Below are 21,805 nucleotides of genomic sequence, written 5' to 3' on the forward strand. Positions count from 1 at the left end.
AGTACACACACACAGCCTGCTGGGGGCGTGCATAACTTCTCCCTATCACAGCAGAGGCAGTGCATTCCTCCCTGGGTCGACAAGGCTTGACAAAGAAAAGAAGATTAGATATATTACAGAGACAGTGCAACTAGAAAAGGCTGCAGTAATCCAGACCACATTAGAACAGGTATAGGAACTTATAGGATAGAAGAAATAAGGCTGAAAATTTTGTTAGAGTCTCTTTAAAGCCTGGTACACACTTATTCAGTTATGATTGTCTAGTCACTGACCATTGTTACCACCTCCATGTTGTATGAGGATTTATCTGCACAATCTGTTTGTAGTATTCAAACGCAGTTGGGCTTTACACTACTTGGAGGTGGTACAATTAGCCAATCATAATTGAAAGTGTGTACCAGGCTTAGAGTTCTGACTTCAGATACACTTTACATTAAAGGATACCCGAGGTGAAAATAAACTCATGAAATAAACAGTTGCATCTAACCTTCTCCTAAAAATGACTTTTTAAGATACTCCACTGTTTTATTATATGGTTAAATCTACTTTTTACGTTTTTACTGTTTTATTGTTTTTGCTCAATGACACATTCATTGAAGTATGCTAGAGCTAAAATCTATGAACTATTGACCTTTTTATCTATTTCCTGCTCTTAGAAGCCATTTTTCTGACAGGAAAGTATTTTATGGCTGTAATTTCTTATCAGTGAGCGTCACACTTAGTCCTGACCCAGTCCTGACTCAGACAGGAGCTGCCACTAACATACCTGATGTTTAACTCTTTCAGGCAGAGAAAGAAAAAAAGGAACACAGTGCTTGGCACTGTACATACCCATGTCTATCTCATCATGTCACATGTCACCTCGGGTATCCTTTAAGTCTGGTACACACTTTCAATTATGGTTGGCCAATCACTGACCAATTTTACCACCTCCATGTAGTAGGAGGGTCAGTTGATTTTAAATGCTATGAGCAGGTTATTTAGGTAAGCTCTCATACTACAGGGAAGTAGTAACATTGGTCAGTGATTGGCCAATCACAATTAAAAGTGTGTACCAGGCTTTACCCTTTCCAAAAACTGATGTTGGCACCTGTTCCGAGTGTGACGCCAAGACTTTGACCTCTGACCCTGCAGTGACAGCCACTGATCTCCTTGACACGCAGGATCCTTGGCTTGGCCGCCCTTTTCCTCTGGCCTGCGCACCGCGGGAAGGATTAAAGGCACCAGCGCGGTCTTTAATGAGGTAGAAGCAGGCCTGACGTCAGAGGGGCCTCTTTGATTGCTGCTTCCAGGTGGTCCTGATGAAATGAGAATGAAGTTTATACCCTTAGTGACTTTAAGCCCAGGCTTGTTTCCGACCGTGATTGAATTTTAATGAGACGGCGCCGCTGCGTGCGGACATGTCCGGGCTCGTCAATAGATTGTTCCATCAGCATACAGTACATGTTTGCCGATGATTCACCGAGCGCGCCGAGTCCACGGCCGTCTCCTGACGGGTAATAACAAGACATGCGCTATAATAGGATCCTATTTTTATTCCCTGGCGTCGGCAAGACTGCCGCTATCTATAGAAGCTCCTCCTCACTCCTCGGAAACCTCAGTCGTTTTCAGATGTGTTTATTTTTCACGTCTGTGAACAGAGAATATGGATGTACAAATTTTTTTTTAAACACTCGGCACATAGTGACATCACAACCTGTGCCAGTGTCACGTGGAACAGGCGCTCGCGGTGTTGCCGAACACCAAAATTGAGGCTACAAAACACACGGGCAAACAGTTGAGACTTTAATGCTTCATATAGACGATGTAATTTTCTGTCAGATTTGTGGTCGAATCGATCATTTCGGACAGGTCCGATCTGATTTCTGATTGTTTTTCTGATCGATTTTGTATAGAATTGATTGGAAATTTGATCAGAAATCAGATTGGACCAGCCAGAAATGATCGCCCCCTCCTGTGCTCCCCCAGCCCAGTGGGTAATGCAGAGTGTAGCGTAGCAGAAGCTGTGACCTCCCCTCTCTGTCTGAGTCCAGCAATGTGTGACCATCCTCTCTGCTCGCTCTAGTGCCCTACATCTCCTCTGGCATGTCAGGTGTAATCATGCGACATTCAGTAGGAGATTCCGAGCACTAGAGGGAGCAGTTTATTGATTAGCCAAGTCTTTAGCTGTGAACACTGAGCTGACCCTGCTGCCCACCTTCTTGTCCTCTGCAGAGGAAGGAGGTGGCTGTGGTCATGTGATTTCCCTGAGATGGCTTTTTCAGGTATGAAAATGTTATGGCATAGTCCCCATTCTCTTTTCATTAAAGCGGACCTGAACTCAAAACTTCCTCTGCACTCTAAAAGATAAGCAACAGCATAATAACCTTTAAAAAATGTTTACAGCTGATAAAAATCCTGCAGTGAATCTGCACGGTCTACTTCCTGCTTTCATGAAAGTAGACATAGGGTTAACATCCTGTGTTTGTGAATTAGCTGCTCTGCCGAGGCAGTCAGTTGACGCAACTGAGAGATCAAATTACAGTGGTGATTAGTCACTGATGAGAGGGAATTAGACAGACTAAACTCTCTAAAAACACACAGGGTGCATTTCTCTTCTGTCCTGTAAAAGAGTTCAGGTCCACTTTAAACGGTGAATATTTGGGAGGGTGAAAAATTCCAATTCTCCAATAGTCCGAGCCTCTGACACAGGAGACCAGGGTTCAAATCCCAGCTATTCCTGTTCAGTAAGCCAGCACCTATTCAGTAGGAATTCCTGGGCAAGACTCCCTAACATTGCTACTGCCTACTGAGTGTGCTTTGCGGCTGCAGCTCTTGAGCGCTTTGAGTCCGACAGGAGAAAATCGCTATACAAATATTGGAATTATAGCGGCGTGCATTTATCGATGCACGTTCCCTTCCTGACAGCCTTCTGCGATGGGTGGCCAGCATTAGACATGCTTACGTTAGATGGAGCAATTTATACAGGAATGTGTTTCTCAGCCAGGTCTGCTGCCTCAGCAATTCTCTTTCAGATGTCCTGCGCAAAGCCTGTAAATAACGCGTGTTCCATCTCTGCACCGCCACAAGGCACCAATTAATCAAGGTGTTCATCTTCAGCTGACGCCAGTCAGTGGAGAGCTACGTGAGGCGCACAGCAGCAGCGCTGTGCTGATGTCAGAGCTGCCAGGTCTGCTGTCCTCAGAGACGTTCACATTGCGGAGCTTGCATGGAATAACTGTGAAAGGTCCATTATTACCAGCCGGGTTTTTATCTCAGCAGGTTGTACTGGTCCTCTTCAATATTTGTGTATTTTTGTACGCATCGGGAATGAAAGGGTAGCTGTGCAAACAAAAGCTATGGAGGAGCTCCGCTTACAAAGATAACTCCGTAAATATCCTCCATCTGTTTTAGGAGAGAATAAGGGTGTCCATACATTTCCCTACATTGGAGCACGATCGACCTTCCGTTTCAATAATTCTGTCGATTTAGAAGAGACTTGGTGCTGCAACATGGCTGCACGATTTATCTTTTGATTGATTTCAGGCATCTTTTGATTGATTTCAGGCTCAAATAGGTCATAGTCGGAAAATCTCAGTCTCAAGGGCTCAAGCGGGTGTGTGGGAGTAATGGCATTCGATATTGCGACAGCCATCCGGACAGTGTCCCCCCCCCCCCCCCCCCACACACACACACACACACACACACAAAGTGTAAACACAATGCAATTTCCCGTCAAATCAATAATTTCTGGCAGGTCCGATCTGATTTCTCATCTTTTTTTCTGATCGATTTCATTCACTTCTATACAAAATTGATCAGAAAGACTTTCTGAAATTAGATTAGACCTGTTGGAAATTATCGATTTGACCGAAAATCTGACAGGAAAGTGCATCGTCTGTACCAGGCATTAAAGTTTCATCTGTCTGCCCACGTGACTCGTAGCCTCCCTTCCGGTGTTCGGCATCACCGCGAGCGCCTGTTCCATGTGACACTGGCGCATGTTGTGATGTCACTATGTGCAGAGGTATGTGGGACAGGAGCCGAACACTTTTTTTTCGCAATTTTCTGAGAGGTGTGACAGGTGTCAGGTCTGACTGATGAAAATACAGTCTCCTCAGCAGAGCTTAGAGGCAGACATAATTATTAAGGTGGCCACACATGCCTAACCCAAGGTCCCCCTTGTGGTACCTAAACCTAACCCCCCCCCCCCGTGGTGTATAACCTTAAACCCCTCTGGTGGTGCCTAACCCTAAACCCCCACCTGGTGGTGCCTAAGACCCCTCCCCCATGGTGGTGCCTTACCCCAACTCCCCCCCCTCCCAAATGGTGCCTCACCCTAAAACCCCCTGGTGGTGCCTAACCCTAACTACTACCCCCCATGGTGATGCCTAACCCTAAAACCCCCCTCTGGTGGTGCCTTACCCTAACCTACCCCCCCCCCCCCCCAGTGGTGTATAACCTTAAACCCCTCTTGTGGTGCCTAACCCTAAGACCCCCTCTTGTGGTGCCTAACACTTAACCCCCACCTGGCGGTGCCCAAGACCCCTCCCCCCATGGTGGTGCCTTACCCCAACCCCCCCCCCCCTCCCAAATGGTGCCTCACCCTAAAACCCCCTGGTGGTGCCTAACCCTAACTACCACCCCCCATGGTGGTGCCTCACCCTAAAACCCCACCTGGTGGTGCCTAAGACCCCCACCCCCCATGGTGGTGCCTTCCACCCCAACCCCCCCCCCCCCCCCCCAAGTGGTGCCTTACCTTAAAACTCCCTGGTGGTGCCTAACCCAACCCCCCCCCATGATGATGCCTGGTGGTGCCTTACCCTAAGCACCCCCCCCCCGGTGGTGCCTTACCCTAAGACCCCCTGGTGGTGCCTAACTCTAACCATCCCCCCTGGTGGTGCCTAAGAGCCCCCCATGGTGGTGCCTAACCCCAAAACCCCGCTGGTGGTGCCTAACCTTAATCCCTTTTTTTGTTTATATAATATAAACACGTATATGATTGTTTATGGTTTTATATAACATAGGATAAAAAAAAAATCTCAGTTGATTCAAAACGTAAAAATAAACTCTTTTATACAGTTTTATATTTACGCGGTGCGCTTTTTATATACCTGCCGCCAACAGAGAACAGATTTGCACTGATGTGAATGGACTATAACAGCGATAAAATTAAATGGTTCTGTTCCACCCCTAAATGCTGTAGTATACAGTTTCCAGACAAACAAGAGAAAATGGGGTTTTATCTGAACAGTGTCTCTATTTATTCTTCAATCAAAGCAAATCTTCTGAGTTAGAACCTTGAGATTGTATACGTCTTCTTTGGATACAATCTCAAGGTTCCAGTTCACATAAAAAATGCCTGACACGTGTTTCACGGCCTAAAAGCCGCTTCCTCAGAGGCACACTGTATACAAACATCTGTTAAAAAACATACAGTATAGACCAGAAAGGTCAGATACATACCATTGTAGAACTATGCGCATGTCGGGGTATAACGGCCAATGTGTAATAAAGAAATTATTGATCTTACCAATTGTAGTTCAACCGGCAGATGTATAACCGCAATCTGCAAAAACGCAAGTATGCCATAAGCCGCAATATTGGGTCTTATGGCATATTTGCATTTTTGCAGATTGCGGTTATACATCTCCGCGTTGAACTACAATTGGTAAGATCAATAATTTCTTTATTACACCCCGAGGTGGGGTTCTGACAATGCTATCTGCACAGAGAGGCTGGGTCTGCCTATACTGCCCAGCCATTGTTGCTATACAGTTCCCCCTAAGTTCCCCCTGCGCTCTGCTGTCCCCCATAAATCACAGCCGCGCTGTCGACATGCAGCGTGTCACAGCGGGCTGTGTTTACCTATGTAGTGTCAGTCTGCTGCTTCCCCTGCCTCCTGCATAGCTCCGGCCCCCGCCCGCGTCCCTTCCCTCCCCGCTGATTGGCGGAAAGGGACGCGGGCGGGGACCGGAGCTATGCAGGAGGCAGGGGAGCCGCGAGAGTGACAGCTGCAGATGTAAACCATTCCTCTTTAGCAATCTCAGCTGTGCATAATATGTTGGCGGCTTATAGATGAAAGATGATCATTAGGGATGAGCAAGTGGGCATTTGATGGATGGCAGACTGCATAACCCTGTAATTTGTTTGACCGCATCACTCTCTAGCTGTGCGATCTCGTCCCGTAGAGCTGCGGCATGCCGTGAGCCGTGTACTGTCACCTGAATCAGCTCTGTGCTGGGGTAGACCGTGTGAAATATTGCACAGGCCCATCCAGCTCTGCAGGTGACAGCATGCAATATCCATCTGCAGAGGCAGCACTGTGTGTACCGGCCGATACAAGACCTGCAAGATGCGTCATCCATCACTAGAATAATGTCCGAGACACCCAAAACTGACGCTCACCGAAGAGATGCTCCTACAGGTGAAACTCGAAAAATGACCTCTTGCAAAAGTCCATTTATTTCAGTCATCTATATATATAATAGACTAAGTGCCTCAACCTTCAAACAAGAAGAAGAAGTACTTTGCATGAGAACATTTATGCGTGCTCAAACACCAAGTTTAAGGCCTCTTTTCCACGGACTGTTGAGCTGTGTGCTCAGCAAGCAGTTACCAGGCAGCAACAAGCAGTTACCAGGCAGCAGCAAGCAGTTATCAGGCAGCAGTGAGCAGATACCAGGCAGCAACAAGCAGTTACCAGGCAGCAGTGAGCAGATACCAGGCAGCAGTGAGCAGATACCAGGCAGCAACAAGCAGTTACCAGGCAGCAACAAGCAGTTACCAGGCAGCAGCAAGCAGTTATCAGGCAGCAGTGAGCAGATACCAGGCAGCAGCAAGCAGTTACCAGGCAGCAGTGAGCAGTTACCAGGCAGCAACAAGCAGTTACCAGGCAGCAACAAGCAGTTACCAGGCAGCAGCGAGCAGATACCAGGCAGCAGCAAGCAGTTACCAGGCAGCAGCAAGAAGTTACCAGGCAGCAGCAAGCAGTTACCAGGCAGCAGCGAGCAGTTACCAGGCAGCAGTGAGCAGTTACCAGGCAGCAGTGAGGAGTTGTGAGAGTTTGAGAGCCATTTCACTGCCTATTCACAGTCCATGGAAAAGAGGCCTTACCCTAGCAAGTCTGACATTGCAAATCTGGCCTAATTGGCTATTCATGAGGCAATGCTCATGCAAATGCATGCACAAACCAATACCACAAAGAAGTCACCCTGCTACATGCTACATTAGCACTATCCGGCTTAGTGCACACCAGAGCGGTTCGGCAGCGTTTTGCGATCCACTTGCGGCTGCGGATACGCTTGGGTAATGTATTTCAATGGGCTGGTGCACACCAGAGCGGGAGGCGTTTTGCTGAAACGCATACTCCCGAGGTGAGGCATTTTTTGGATTGCGGAGGCGTTTCTGCCTCCAATGTAAAGTGTAGGAAAAACGCAAACCGCTCTGAAAAACGGCAGTTCAGAGCGGTTTTGCAGGCGTTTTTGTTACAGAAGCTGTTCAGTAACAGCTTTACTGTAACAATATATGAAATCTACTACACCAAAAACGCTTTACAAAACCGCAAAATGCTAGGTGAAATGCTACAGAAAAGTAATAAAAAGCGTTTCAAGATCTGCTAGCATTTTGCGGATCTGCTAGCAGTTTTTGGTGTGCTCCAGGCCTCCAGGAGCGCCACGGGGAGGATTCCCAATGCCCCCTTTTTATACAACTGGGGGGACCGCAGGGTCCCAGGCTCTCTCACTGCCTGGAAACCACAGCGGCACCCCGGAGGGGGAGGCTGGGTGGCGTGGACGACCCCCCCCAAGTGTGGCCATCGCCGGGGAGAACCGTCTGCACCCACCTCCCAATATTAAAAACAGGCACTTACCTTAACGTCCATTGCGTTCTGCTACATGCACATTAATTTGGGGGCACCACATGAGAAAGTAGAGAAGCATGGGTCACCCCGAGCTTTAGAGCTCAGGGCTGGCTCACATACAGCACTCCAGAGGGGGGGGGGGGGAGGACAGGCGAACTCACTCCAGGGTTCACACCACCGGAGCAAGCCATCCACCACCTGCCAAAGGATACAAACTGCACAAAATGCTTTCCATGAGAAAATTAATGCGCATGTAGCAGAACCCAATGGACGTTAAGGTAAGTGGCTGTTTTTAATATTAGGAGGTGGGTGCGGACGGCTCTCCCCAGCGCTGGCCACGCTTGGGGGGGGGGGGGGGGGGGAGAGGGGTCAGCTGCGCCACCCAGCCTCCCACTCCGGGGTGCCGCTGTGGTTCCCAGGCAGCGAGAGAGCACTTTGCAGTATTGGTTTTTGGACCCTGCATAGTTTGGCATGCGAAAGCAAATGCATATTTGCATGAGCATTGCCTCATGAATAGCCAATTAGGCCGTATTTGCAAAGCCAGACTTGCTAGGGTTAAACTTGGTGTTTGAGCACGCATACATTTTCTCATGGAAAGCCTACTTCTTCTTGCTTCAAGGTTGAGGCACGTACTCTATTAGATAGATGCGGCGTATGCTACGACGCGGGTTGGCTAGTTTAACTTAAAAGGTGAAGCTAATATATGGAATTGGAACCCTTTGCAGGTGTTTTGGATGAATTAGCTGATTGGAGTCTGACACTTTGAGCCTGGAATATTGAGCCTTTTCACAACATTTCTAGGACCCGCAAAATGGAAGCGCTTAACGCTTCGGCTTTGTGCGAGTTATTAGCTCAGTAAAAATCACTGGACACTTCTACAATTTCAGAGATTCACTCCAGAATCATCCAGAAAATAATGCAGATAACCCGTTTGAGAACACTGCCATAGGGTAGCATAGCATTAGCGCTTTAGTGATTAGCGGGAATCGCCCATTAATCGCTTAGATGTGAATGGGCCCTAATGTCTGAGATTTTGGGTCTCTCATAAGCTGTAAGCCATAATCCTCAAAATCATAACAAATAAATGCTTGAAGTATCTCGCAGTGGGTCTATTTCATATGTTAGTTTCACCTTTTAAGTTGAATCACTGAAATAAACGGACTTTTGCACGATATTCTCATTTTTCGTGTTGAAGTAATACTGAAATGAAATAAAACCAAAATCAGATACTCCACTATGGGGAGTGAAGACTCTGGATCCTATAGCTCCGCCCCCAGTGATGTTCATCCTAGGCTCTTCACATATGCGGAATTCTCTCCCCTCAGAGCATTCTGGGAAACCAGGTATATTTTGTACTGGCTTCAAAACTCTCAGTAACTCAACGTTCCACAGAGATCACCTGACTGGACTAAAGATGTGGACTCCTGTGACACATTTCAGAATGTAAATCGGGGAGAAGAAACTTTTTTGGAAGCACTCATGTCCCTGAGTACTTTAGAAGACAGGTGATTCTCTACTGCGCATGCAGTATGAAGTCACCTGTCTCCAGAAGTACTCAGGGACAGGAGGCAGCAAATCCAAATGGGGGACAGTGGTGGAACCAAGACACCAAGAGGGGACAGGTAAGGCTCTCTATAGGATCCAGAGCCTTGCCTCTCCATAGTGGAGTATGTGATTTTATTTTTATTTATTTTTTTTCGCTACAGATTTGCTTTAACTACTTAAAGTGAACCAGAGACGAAGCACCCTCACGTATTTTACCATATACAGTATATCAGTGGGAACATTAGAGAAAACATCTCCCCTGCTCTCTGTTTCATTCTTCACTGTTCAGCCTGCTTATCAGCCCTGATAAAATCCCGACTGAGCATTCAATCATTATAGCGGAGTCATTATAGCAGAGTCAGAAGGGGGCGGGCTTGGGCTTGAAAGGACATCAGAGAAGACAGACTCGGCTATAATGATTCCTGAGCAAAGCCAGACTGAATGCTCAGTCGGTCTCTGGTTCACTCAGGTGGTCTCTGGTTCACTTTAAGTGGTTAAACTTATGATACAATAAATTGTATGTGTAGTACGGATAAGGAATAGAACATTAGTAGCAAAGAAACGAGTCTCATGTTTTTATTTTCTGTTATATAGCTTTTTTATAACATTGCATCGTTATGTCACAGTTGCAGTTTTAAAACCACACTGTCTTTTAAAGCGGACCCAAACGAAACATTTTTTTAATTCAAAATATTTAGTTGCACCACTCTGACATATACAAAGATAAATAAACACTCCTTCAAGCCTATGAGCCATTTCAGTGCATGCTTTTCACCCTTCTCTTTTCATAACTAGGGTTATACAGGTAGCAGCCATTAGCAATTCCTCTATTGCCGGACATCACCTACTCCACCAGTTTGCCGGATTCTGTCCCGGCAATATGAAAGGAAGGGAGGGGTTTCTCCAATAAATGTAAATATTTTATATTTGTCATCATGCAGCTGAAAAAAGACTGCTATTTATTATTATAATTTAGAAAATAGATTTTATTTCTGAAATCTTGTATTTTTAATTTGGGTTCACTTTAAGCTTTAAAACAAAGCAGCAATAATGACCCTTTGAACGTTTCTCAGTAACACTTTTATCTCAAGCTGTCTCTCACTGGGCCTTGTGCAATTTATTTTTTCTCCTAATGTTTTTTCTAGGTGACATTTTCACACCTTGATAAAATGTCCTTTAAGCCACCAGCAAGCAAGAAAGTACGTTATAATTTTGACTGAACTTTATCACCAACGTGTTCAATTGCAGAGTGCTGAAAAGTTAGTTAAAACAGAAGATGAAAACTTTGGAGATTAAGTGAATTGCATAAGGAAGCTCTTTTTGCACAGATAACTCCTGTACTGGAAACAATAGGAGACTCATATCTTTGCTACTAATGTTCTGTTTCTTAGCTGTACTACACATAAAATTCATTATTTCATAAGTTTATTTTCGCTTCAGGTTTTCTTTAAAGAGACTCTGTAACAACAAAAAGATCCCCTGGGGGGTACTCACCTCGGGTGGGGGAAGCCTCAGGATCCTAATGAGGCTTCCCACGCCGTCCTCTGTCCCACGGGGGTCTCGCTGCAGCCCTCCGAACAGCCGGCGACTGTGCCGACTGTTCAATTCAATATTTACCTTTGCAGGCTCCAGCGGGGGCGCTGTGGCTGCTTTCGTTCCGAAGGAGGCGGAAATACCCGATCTCAGTCGGGTCCGCTCTACTGCGCAGGCGCCGGAGACTTGCGCCTGCGCAGTAGAGCGGACCCGACGGCGATCGGGTATTTCCGCCTCCTTCGGAGCGAAAGCAGCCAGAACGCCTGCGCAGGAGCCTGCAAAGGTAAATATTACGTCACCGCTGTACGGAGGGCTACAGCGAGACCCCCGAGGGACGCAGGACGGCGTGGGAAGCCTCATTAGGATCCTGAGGCTTCCCCCACCCGAGGTGAGTACCCCCCAGGGGCCGTTTTTTCGTTACAGTTCCTCTTTAAAGTAAAAGGACCTAAAAACTAGGAATGGTTAACTAGATGCTGATATTTCTGTGTTAATTCAAATGCTTATTTTATGCAACCTGGAAATACGCTGCTGGAGGCAGCTAGGAAATATAAAATCACAGCAACATTTTGAAGAGGTTAGTGGAATACTTGCCTCACAGAATCAGTTAATTACTTTCTGTCTATAGTGTCTTTATTTTATGTGCAATAGGAAGCTTACTGTTATTTGCATGCTGAGATAAGCTCCTAACTGTAGCTAAAAAAAACTTCCCACAATACCGCTGGCATTTGCGAGAGGCTTTTAGACCAGGTGAACAGAAAAAAAGGGAGACATAGGGACCCATTTTAGAAAAAAAAAAGGTTTACATATATTTTTCGCGTACTATTTTTTTGCCATTTTTTGTGTGGTTGTTACAGCCCCCCTGTAAGGTCACGTGACCATATTTTTAAAAGAAAATCTGTATTGAAAAAAAAACCTCTGGGGGGATGCTTACCTTGGGAGGAGGAAGCCTCTGGATCCTAACGGGGCTTCCCCCATCCTCCTGTGTCCCGGCAACCCAGCGCCGCAGCCCCCCAAACAGCGGCAAGATAAATATTTACCTACCGCGATCCTGCGCAGGCGCACTAGTGGCTCTCCGTACGGATTAAGGAGGAAATAGCCGAACTTGATCGTATCTGCTCTACTGCGCAGGCGCGAGTCTTCAGCTCCTGCGCAGTAAAGCAGATACGATCGGGTTTGGCTAATTTCGCCTTACCTGAACAAAGAGCTGCTGATGCGCCTGCGCAGGATTGCGGAGAGGTAAATATTGCTCGCGTCTGCGCTGTCTTGTCAGGATTTGTGGAGAGGCTTTCGGAGGAGCCTGCGCTGGATTCCCTCAAGCTGCAGAGGACGGGGAAGCCTCATTGGGACCCTGCATCTCCCCCTCCCGAGTTTCATATGCTCCAGAGGGTTTTTGTTTTCCATTACAGTGTCTCTGTAAAAGATGATTTTTAGCCTCATATTTTTGGGTCACTATTTGTGGCATTTTTTTGTGTGGGTGTTACAACACAAGCCCCGTTCACATTGGGTGCGTTGAGAAAGTGTGCTTGTGCGCTTTTTTTAAGCATGTTTTGCCTTATTGTAGCAGTTGTCAATAAAGCTTTGTTTTCATATGTAAATGTATTTTTTATTTCAAATAGGGGTAAAAAACGCACACGTTTCTATGTGCTTGTATGTGCTAAAAAAAAACGCACCCATGTAGGGCTCTTTCACAGTGCGACATTAAAGTTGCACGTTACAACAACATATAACGCACAGTAACTTACAGCAATGAAAAATCAATGTGCTGTTCACAGTGCACACGTTGCGTTGGTGTCTAACGCTGCACGTTAAGTGAAAGTACTGCATGCTGTGCGTTATACACGTTTTTATATGCGTTAGACTGTTTGCACATGCTCAGTAATTTTTTTTTTTAACTCATGTGCCGTTTTTGTTCTATCACTGTGCGACGAAAACGGCACACCAAACGCAGTGCTACATAACGTCCAAGTTATAGTCTTTTAATGCGCTGTGTTGGGCACGTTATGCGACCTAAACGTCGCATCAAACGCAACGTCTTACTGTGTTAGAGGCCTCACTTGCATTGATGTGCGCTTTACAGCTCAACACACAGAAATGCATGCAACACTACGTTTTTGTAACGCAGTGCAGCGCATAGATGTGAACCAGACACATTTAATTACACAGGATAATCAACACCTTGCAGAACGCACAGGGCAGTGCGCTGTGAAAAGCGCACAGAAATGGCCCTGATGTGAACCAGGCCTGAGGTCATATGACTAGATTTTTAAACAATGATTTTTAGCCTGATTTAGCAGAAAGGAAGGTGATGTTTGGGCCATCCTCTTACTGATCTACCAGAAATCTTAGCTGGGAATCTGGCTTTAAAGCTCCGCTTTGTTTAGCGAGTGACAGGAAAAGTGCCTGCGACAGCCAAGATTGTAATGGGCTTTATATTAATGGGTGTCACTGAGCCATAATGGCAGAATATGCCATCCTATTAATACCCGTTGGTGGCTTTCATCTAACGCATCGGGGTAAGTGAAATTGAAAGAAATATTATGCCTCTCGGCGGTGATTATACAGCCGGCTAATGACGGCCTTGTCTGTGCATTGACTATTTGTATACATTAGACGGAGATGAGAAATCTTGGGATGAATATTTTACCGCGCCTCGGGGGCAGCTTCTGCCGCTGACACTAAACGGGCGCGATGGCGGATTTCATTAGCCGCGGCTTTCGTAATCGGCCGCGGCACAGTGAGGCTCGCCCGGCTGGTGCTACATTGTTTTACTGACCCCAATCCCGCCTGCGGTAATTAAAGCGCGGCGTCATTATTGTTAAAAATAACCATGATTGATTTTGTATACAAAACAAAAGAGAGATTATCTAGCAGAGAATTTCGCAAACTGTGCTAAACACAAGGCCTGTTTCCACTAGCCGCCATTTTCCCAAATGTGATTTCAGATGCGGAATTGCAGTCGATTGAAAACAATATGCTGCATTCAAATCGCATGCGACCCCAAAAAAAAGAAATGCAGACTGCTTGGCCGATAAGCTTTTTGTCCCGAGGCTTTTAGAAAGGACAAGAGGATATGATCTGCGCATGGAGGAAAAACGTTTTAGCCATTTATTTAGGAAAGGGTTCTTTACAGTAAGGCCTTGTTCACATTATAGGCGTTTTTGTAAAAATTTAAGCGCAGGTGATTTTCAAAATCGCCCTGAAAGCGCTTGTGCAGGGATTCTTTATGAGAGAGTTCATATCAGAGCGGTTCGTTTGCGATCTGCTTAGAAAAGCGGTGCTTGGGCCATTTTTGAGGCGATTTGCCTCAGTGGAAGATATAGGAAAAACGTAAAACGCTCACAAAGTCGCTTTGGCAAGCGATTGCGTGAGCGTTTTTAAAATAAAAAAAACGTATTTATTGTTTCCAAATTTTTTTCTGGATCAAAAGACGGAAGCGCTCTGTAAAAGCGCTTACAAACACGCCCACAAAAACGTGTGAACGCGCAGAAAATCGGCAGAAAATGTTTAAAAAAAAGTGGAACAAAAAGCCCACCACGGACGGACACGTGAGCCAAACGCAATGCGAACAAGGCCTAAGCGTGATTAAGATGTGGAATGCATTGCCACAGGAAGTAGTTATGGCAAACTCTATACCTGCACTTAAAGGGGGCTTAGATGCTTTCCTTGCATTGAAAGACATCCATGGCTACAATTACTAGGTAATGCCCAGTGGTGCTGATCCAGGGATTTTATCTGATTGCCATGTGGAGTCAGGAAGGCATTTTTTCCCTTTTGGTGCTTATCGGACCATGCCTTGTAAGGGTTTTTCGCATTCCTCTGGATCAACAGGGATATGTGAGGGAGCAGGCTGGAGTTGTACTTTGTTCTCGATGGACGTATGTCTGTTTTCAACATAAACAACTATGTAACTGCATCCAACTCCATATGTTCATGTGCGGCACAACTATTGCAGTTTGGCTGTGGCTTTGCATTCAATTCGGAAATGGATACGGCACCCAGTGGAAACAGGTCCGCATTGTTTTGCGTTCCTGGGCTCCAGTGGTAGCACAGGGTCTGTACACACATCCAATCTTTATTGGCCAGTTTTAATATTATGTAGTAGTATGAGGGCTAATAGATTTTTAATACTTTGAACAGAGTGTGTAGGTAGTCTCTCATGCTGCCTTGAAGTGGTAAAAATCGGCCAATCAAAATGGGAGGTGTGCACGCAACCACAGGTATCTGTGCTCAAAGGAAGAGGTAACTGTGTATGTCTGCATATGATTAGCTCATAGCTATTAAAGTGGACCTGAACTCAGAACTTCCTCTCTGCTCTAAAAGATAAGCGACATCATAATAACCTCTTAGTTCCTTAGCGGTAATCACGAGTTCAGCTTGGGGTGGAAAAAACAAGCTAGGAGCGGTATCCCTCCTGGTAGCCGCCGGGAGGTCTGTGCAGAGCAATGCGTGCAGCAGGCGTTATAACTCACCTCCCGGGGGATCCTGACGTCATCCGACATTCTTCTTCCGCTCTTCCGAGGCTCTCCTTCTCCCTGGTGAGATCGCCGACTGTTGTCATGATGACAGCCAGCAATCTCACCGTAGGGTAACAGTGCCACCCGGAGGATGAAGGGAAAACTTCAGCGCTGAATCCCAGGGAGGTGAGTGCTGGGCTGCTGCAGAACTCCCTGGCAGCATGATTTTTTCCAGGTTTTAGGATCTAAAAGCATGCAAAAAAATTGCACCATTTTTAGACCCTAAAATCCGGAAAGAATCATAACGTCAAGGGGGTTACAGAAAATACATTTCAATGATACAGCTTACAGAACTCCTGCAATAAATCTGCAGTGTGTCTACTTCCTGCTTTCCTGGAAGCAGACATAAGGTTAACGTCCTGTGTTTACTAATTAGCTTTTCTACCAAGGCAGTCAACTGACACAGTCGAGGGATCAAATTACAGTCGTGATTAGTCACAGATGAGGGAAATATTGACAAGTTAAACTTTCTAAATACATACAGGGTGCATTTCTCTGTTTTCCTTCTGTCCTGTGCCAGAGTTCAGGTCCACTTTAAATGATGCTTTCTTCGGCTGACAAAAATGTTGCATTTACTGCTCATTTGAACCAGCCCTTACTACAGTATATCCTGTGTTCCTCCACCTCTTATATTTGTTGTCTGATGGGACTGTTTTGGTGTCACTTTGACTTGTAATTGTTCATCTTGTGTTCGTAATCTACAGCCCTTACAACAAATGTTTGTGGTCCTAGAGTAGTGTGTATGTTTTTGTTTGTGTCCTGAAGGTGCTCAAAGGTTTCCCGGAAACAAAGAACATGTTAGTAGGATACGGTCCCAGTATATTAGTCAATTCAACGAGTATTTATTGTCCCATAATGGATCAATTCAGAATGGTCTCAATGGGGTGTCAGGCTCACACTAGACTAGAGAAAGAACATCTGCCTCCTGAGAGTAAATGGGCACCAAACACTGCCAGGATACGGCGCCTATCTCCCCACCCCCTTTGTGTCCCAACTCACCAGAAGTTGAGGCCAAGAATGGGCCCGTTTTCACCTCTGGGGTATCGGCCAACCCACAGCCATTCTGGCAACTCTACTCTGATCGTCCGTGGGCTTCTCCGGCAATTAGTCCTTATTTTCACTCAGGGTGTCATCACCTCAAAATAGGGAAAAAGGCATCGCGTAAAAATATATTTTTTATTCAAAATGCTTCTCATATATACAAATAAAAATGTACCGCTATACAAGCATGCACAGTTAATTGCTAATTGCCAGAGAAGCCCACGGACTATCGGAGTGGAGTTGCCAGAGTGGCTGGGGGGTGGCCGATATCCCAGAGGCGAACACGGGCCCATTCTTGGCTGCAGCTTCTGGTGAGTTTGGACACAAGTGGGGGGGCTGTATCCTGGCAATGTTTACGTAACTTGTCAGATGTATAATAATACCGGAACTGGTCTTCTCATCCGCTGGTTTGAGGGCCGGAATCGATCAGCCACTTGTCGCCACTCCAGACTAGATTTCAGATTGAACAAAACGCTCCAGTGATTTATATTCTGCAGCGTATTTGGAAGGCTGGTTAATCATGTTGAGATTTTTCCAGCGCTGCCCAGAGCCGTCCATCTCTGTTCGGCTGTAATAAACGCTGCAGATGGTCACCTCTCTGCCCCGCAGAGACGAGTGGAGATGATAATGCGCAGCGCTGTCCAAATTGATTTCATTTCCCCGGTTGTTTTTGTTTTTCACATACTGTTCTTTCATGCCCCCTTCACTCCCATTCTGCGCGATAAGCCGAGCCTATCAACGCGGAATCTGGTCATTTGATGGAAATATTGCTCATATTTGGTCCAGAGGGAAAGATAAAAAGCGGGTCAGAGCGGAACGGCGGCAACCGCAAAACAAGGGTAAAGCGTGTAAGATCAAAGCGAATATCTGGTCTGTATCTGTGCGGGGAGGGCAGCGGGCTGTATAGCGATCTCTAGACTCAGGCCGAGACCCTACAACTTATTTACATCCTCAGAGAGGTTTCCATTAAAGCAGTAGGATCAGCCATACTATGCCAGGGAAAAAAACACATATATATAAGTAGATAAATACTTGATCTACTTACATGACACATGTATTGTACTGTCCACGTTTTGATTTCAGTGAATGTTATATAGTAAATGATGAGAATTCTGTTCCTGGTGGGGGCCATGTCTTTTGCCCACAGTAAAGGCTAACTCGTGATGTCATTTCTGCCCTTTACTTTTTTTCTTGTCTCCTCCAATCGCTGATGTCACCTCAGCCTTGCTTGTAAACACAAGTGAGTAGGGGATTAGGTTTCAGATAAGAAGCTGGTAGGGAAACAAAGGGAAGAGGAGGAATAGATTATAGATAAAAAGAACCCCCAGCATGCAATTCTTTGGCACCACTACTAAAGGGCCAGTGTTCCTTAAGTATGTGATAACTCCAAATCATAACAGCAGAAAAAGTTTTGAATGCAGGATTAGCATCTTTATCACTTAATACACTCAGACCAGTTGCTGTTGAAATTTGATTTTTATGGTGACGATACCGCTTTAAGGAGGAACCCTGGGCAGTTTTAATATATACACATATATATATATATCAAACAAACAAACACAGAACACTTGTATCGCGCTTTTTTCCTGGCGGACTCAAAGCGCCATGTATATATATATATATATATGTATATATACATACACTGTACGTTAGGCCTGCACGATTTTAGGGGGAAAAAAATTTAGGAAAAAAATTGAATTGCGATTTTTTTTTTTCCTGTCAAAAATTGTGATTTCGTTTTTTTCCACGATTTTCTTCAACTCAAGCTTTAGCATCAAATTCACAATGTACAGTAACATTTACAAACATGCATTGACAGAAAATGACATCATACTATCAAATTAATAGTATGATGTAATTTTCTGTCATGTTTATAAATGTTACTGCATTGTGAATTTATCAAAACAAATAGTAGCTATTAATAAATGCAAAGCTGAGTACCACAGCCGATCCTGGGCAGTGGCCACTTACTGGGCAGTGGTGGTGATCCAAGTTGTTTGCTGGACAGGATAGTGCAGAGATAACAGATCCTGGGCAGTGAGCAAATGTACAGTACACTGTGTGACTACAGGAACGGGAGATGGGTGCAGAGCAGGGGCATAACAAAAGACTCTGCAAGGGATGCCTCCGCAGGGGGGGGAAAGTTTGAGAGACTGCCAACTAAGGGCATGGAGCAAAAAATGTATTCTGCTCTCCATCATTGTTGTATTGACTGCATGTGTCCACAACACACACACTTTGGAATTTGTACACTGTCCCTTCTCCCTAGGGTTCGAAAAAAACATCTGTCTCTCACTGATGCAAAGTTCTGATGACTTCATGTACAACCTTACAAACAAAGGAGTCACATTTTGAAAAAAGTTGTAGACTTTCCCTTTTCAGCAAAGGATTCCTAGATTCTTATCACACACAGGGTAATGACCTTATGGCTCTCATTTTACAACACAGTGGAGTGGAGATTGATGTCTGACTGTAGCTGCCTCATTAAGAGCTTGTGTCTCACATGGAGTCTAAGATCCTGTAATAACAGTATCAATCAGCATGTCCTTGTTGTTCCTCCATATAGCATGTGCTCTCATGTAGTAAAATAATACGTGTGTGTGTGTGTGTGTGTGTGTGTGTGTGTGTGTGTGTGTGTGTGTGTGTGTGTGTGTGTGTGTGTGTGTGTGTGTGTGTGTGTGTGTGTGTGTGTGTGTGTGTGTGTGTACTGGGTTGTCGGCTGCAAGGGCCTGGAGGAAGCCCCGGGTAAGTAGATCTAGGGGTAGCATAGATTGCCTGACGTTTCCTTTAAGTCTAAAGGCCCATTTCCACTTGTGCGAATCTGCATTTGTTTTCTGCATGCAGATTTGCATAGACAATACAAGTGAATGGGCCTGTTTCCACTTGTCAGAAATCCTGTGCGGTTTTGTGTGCAGGAAAAATCTGCACGGCAGAGCCATCAGAATTCGGTGTGCGATTTGCTTACAATGTATTTAATAGGCAATTCGAATGTGTTTTCGTATGCAAATTTTACAGCGAATTCGCTGGCGTTTTCGCATAAAATCAATGTAAAAGCGCACAGGCACTGACATGGTTAAATTTGCATACTTACTAACATATGCAAAAACGCCCGCGAATTTGCGTTAACATTCGCGGTAAAATTTGCAACCGCATGCACATTCGTTTTGCGTTTTCCGCAACTAATTTGTAACGCACAAGTGGAAACGGGCCCTAAGTGTTTTTATCTGCATGGGGAAAACACATTGGTCCTCACTTTTCCTGTGCAGAAAGCGAGGGGGGTGGGGGGTCCCATCCAGAGTTTCGCGGGGAGGCCCAGTGATGTCTAGTTACGCCCCTGGTGCAGAGTGCAAAACAGGAGTGCCTGATGTGCGGATCCTTCTCCTCCACAAGCAACGTGCTGGCGGCATTACATCACTCACTACCGCTCTGACTCCTTCCGGCCTGAAGTAGGAAGTGTGCCACGCGGCCAACACAAACAATTTTACGCATGAAACGCTTAAAACAGTACGTGTAAAAATCCCGCACGCATAAAATTATACATATGAAAAAATTGCCACTTTGATGATTAGGAAATCGTCTTGCCGCAAATCGGTATTGGTAGACTGGCATTGATAGGAAAGGGGAGTTGGGGTAGACTGGGGTGATGGGATAGGGGAGTTGGGGTAGACTGGGGTGATGGGATAGGGGAGTTGGGGTAGACTGGGGTGATGGGATAGGGGAGTTGGGGTAGACTGGGGTGATGGGATAGGGGAGTTGGGGTAGACTGGGGTGATGGGATAGGGGAGTTGGGGTAGACTGGGGTGATGGGATAGGGGAGTTGGGGTAGACTGGGGTGATGGGATAGGGGAGTTGGGGTAGACTGGGGTGATGGGATAGGGGAGTTGGGGTAGACTGGGGTGATGGGATAGGGGAGTTGGGGTAGACTGGGGTGATGGGATAGGGGAGTTGGGGTAGACTGGGGTGATGGGATAGGGGAGTTGGGGTAGACTGGGGTGATGGGATAGGGGAGTTGGGGTAGACTGGGCTGATGGGATAGGGGAGTTGAGTAGACTGGGGTGATGGGATAGGGGAGTTGAGTAGACTGGGGTGATGGGATAGGGGAGTTGGGGTAGACTGGGGTGATGGGATAGGGGAGTTGAGTAGACTGGGGTGATGGGATAGGGGAGTTGGGATAGATTGACGTGATGGGAGTTGAGTAGACTGACGTGATGGGAATAGGGGAGTTGGGTTGATGGGTGATGGAATAGGGGAGTCGGGGGAGAATAGCAAGTTATGATAGCCGAGATGGGGTAATATGGAAAGTTGTAGTAGTTTAGTGGATTAGGGTAGAGGAGTATAGGTTACTTTTGTTGACCCGTTACTTGCTGACAAAACACAGCACGCATTGTACAGGTACATTGCTTTGGTAAGGTTTAGCCTATTAGGATGCTTTAAGAAACTTTTTTTCACTCATTTACTTCAAATACTTTTGCGGCGCACCGGCGTCCCTGCGCACCAGCTGGTCCTGGACACGGCTCACAACTACTTAATGCATCTAAATCTCCAGCCTGCTCTCTGCTCAGAGCTCATCTCTTCCGAACAAAATGTTTTCTTTATCCCATTTAAATACTAATCTACAAGAACAATCGCATTTGGATCCGATACAAGGCAGAAATGAATCCCAGCCGCTCCCCAATGTGAAACTGACAGAACAACGCAGGCTCCTCCTCCTGCATAGATCCCCCATTGGCAGCTTTACTGATGAACTTTTTCAGTGAAATCGTTTTGCCTCTGAAACCTTGTCTTTGTTTTCTCACACGTAACATTGTAGAGATCGATAATATGATGAAATGGCTACACGCTTTACTGCATCTAGTTTGGTTTGAATCTGGCCTCGGCCTGTCATGAGCGAAAGCCAAAATAATAATGCCGAGAACCAGATGGCTTGTGCTGCATATTCATACCAGAGACAATGGATGACTTCATAGTGATGGGTTTATATTGCAGGTCACCTAAATAGGGACAGCACTGTGTTTTATGTAGGCAAGCTGGAAAGCAATATTATTATACTTTGGTTTTGCTTTAAAGCAAACCAGAAATGAAAATTAAAAGTCAAAATAAACATAAACACATCATACTTACCTCCCGTCTAGTCTACTCATCAATCCTTTCTTGCGTTCTGTTTCTCTACTGTGATCAATGGAATTCTCCATCCTCCATTTTAAAAATGGCGGTGACCCTGTAACAGCTTCTGGGTCAGCACACTGTTTAACTGTAATATCGGCAACATGAGCCAAAGGGAAACATGGAACTTACCTTGCACATCAGTTGTCCTTTCAGTTATAACTGACAG

At 45.7% G+C, this 21,805-nt stretch overlaps 1 protein-coding gene across 2 annotated transcripts in view; it reads left to right on the top strand.

Annotated features, from left to right (window-relative positions):
* Positions 1 to 21,805, top strand: part of LCLAT1 (lysocardiolipin acyltransferase 1) — a 162,995-nt gene that overhangs the window by 136,827 nt on the left and 4,363 nt on the right. The window lies entirely within an intron of this gene.

Source organism: Hyperolius riggenbachi, chromosome 4 (genome assembly GCF_040937935.1).
Source record: "Hyperolius riggenbachi isolate aHypRig1 chromosome 4, aHypRig1.pri, whole genome shotgun sequence".
NCBI classification, from domain to species: Eukaryota; Metazoa; Chordata; class Amphibia; order Anura; family Hyperoliidae; genus Hyperolius; species Hyperolius riggenbachi.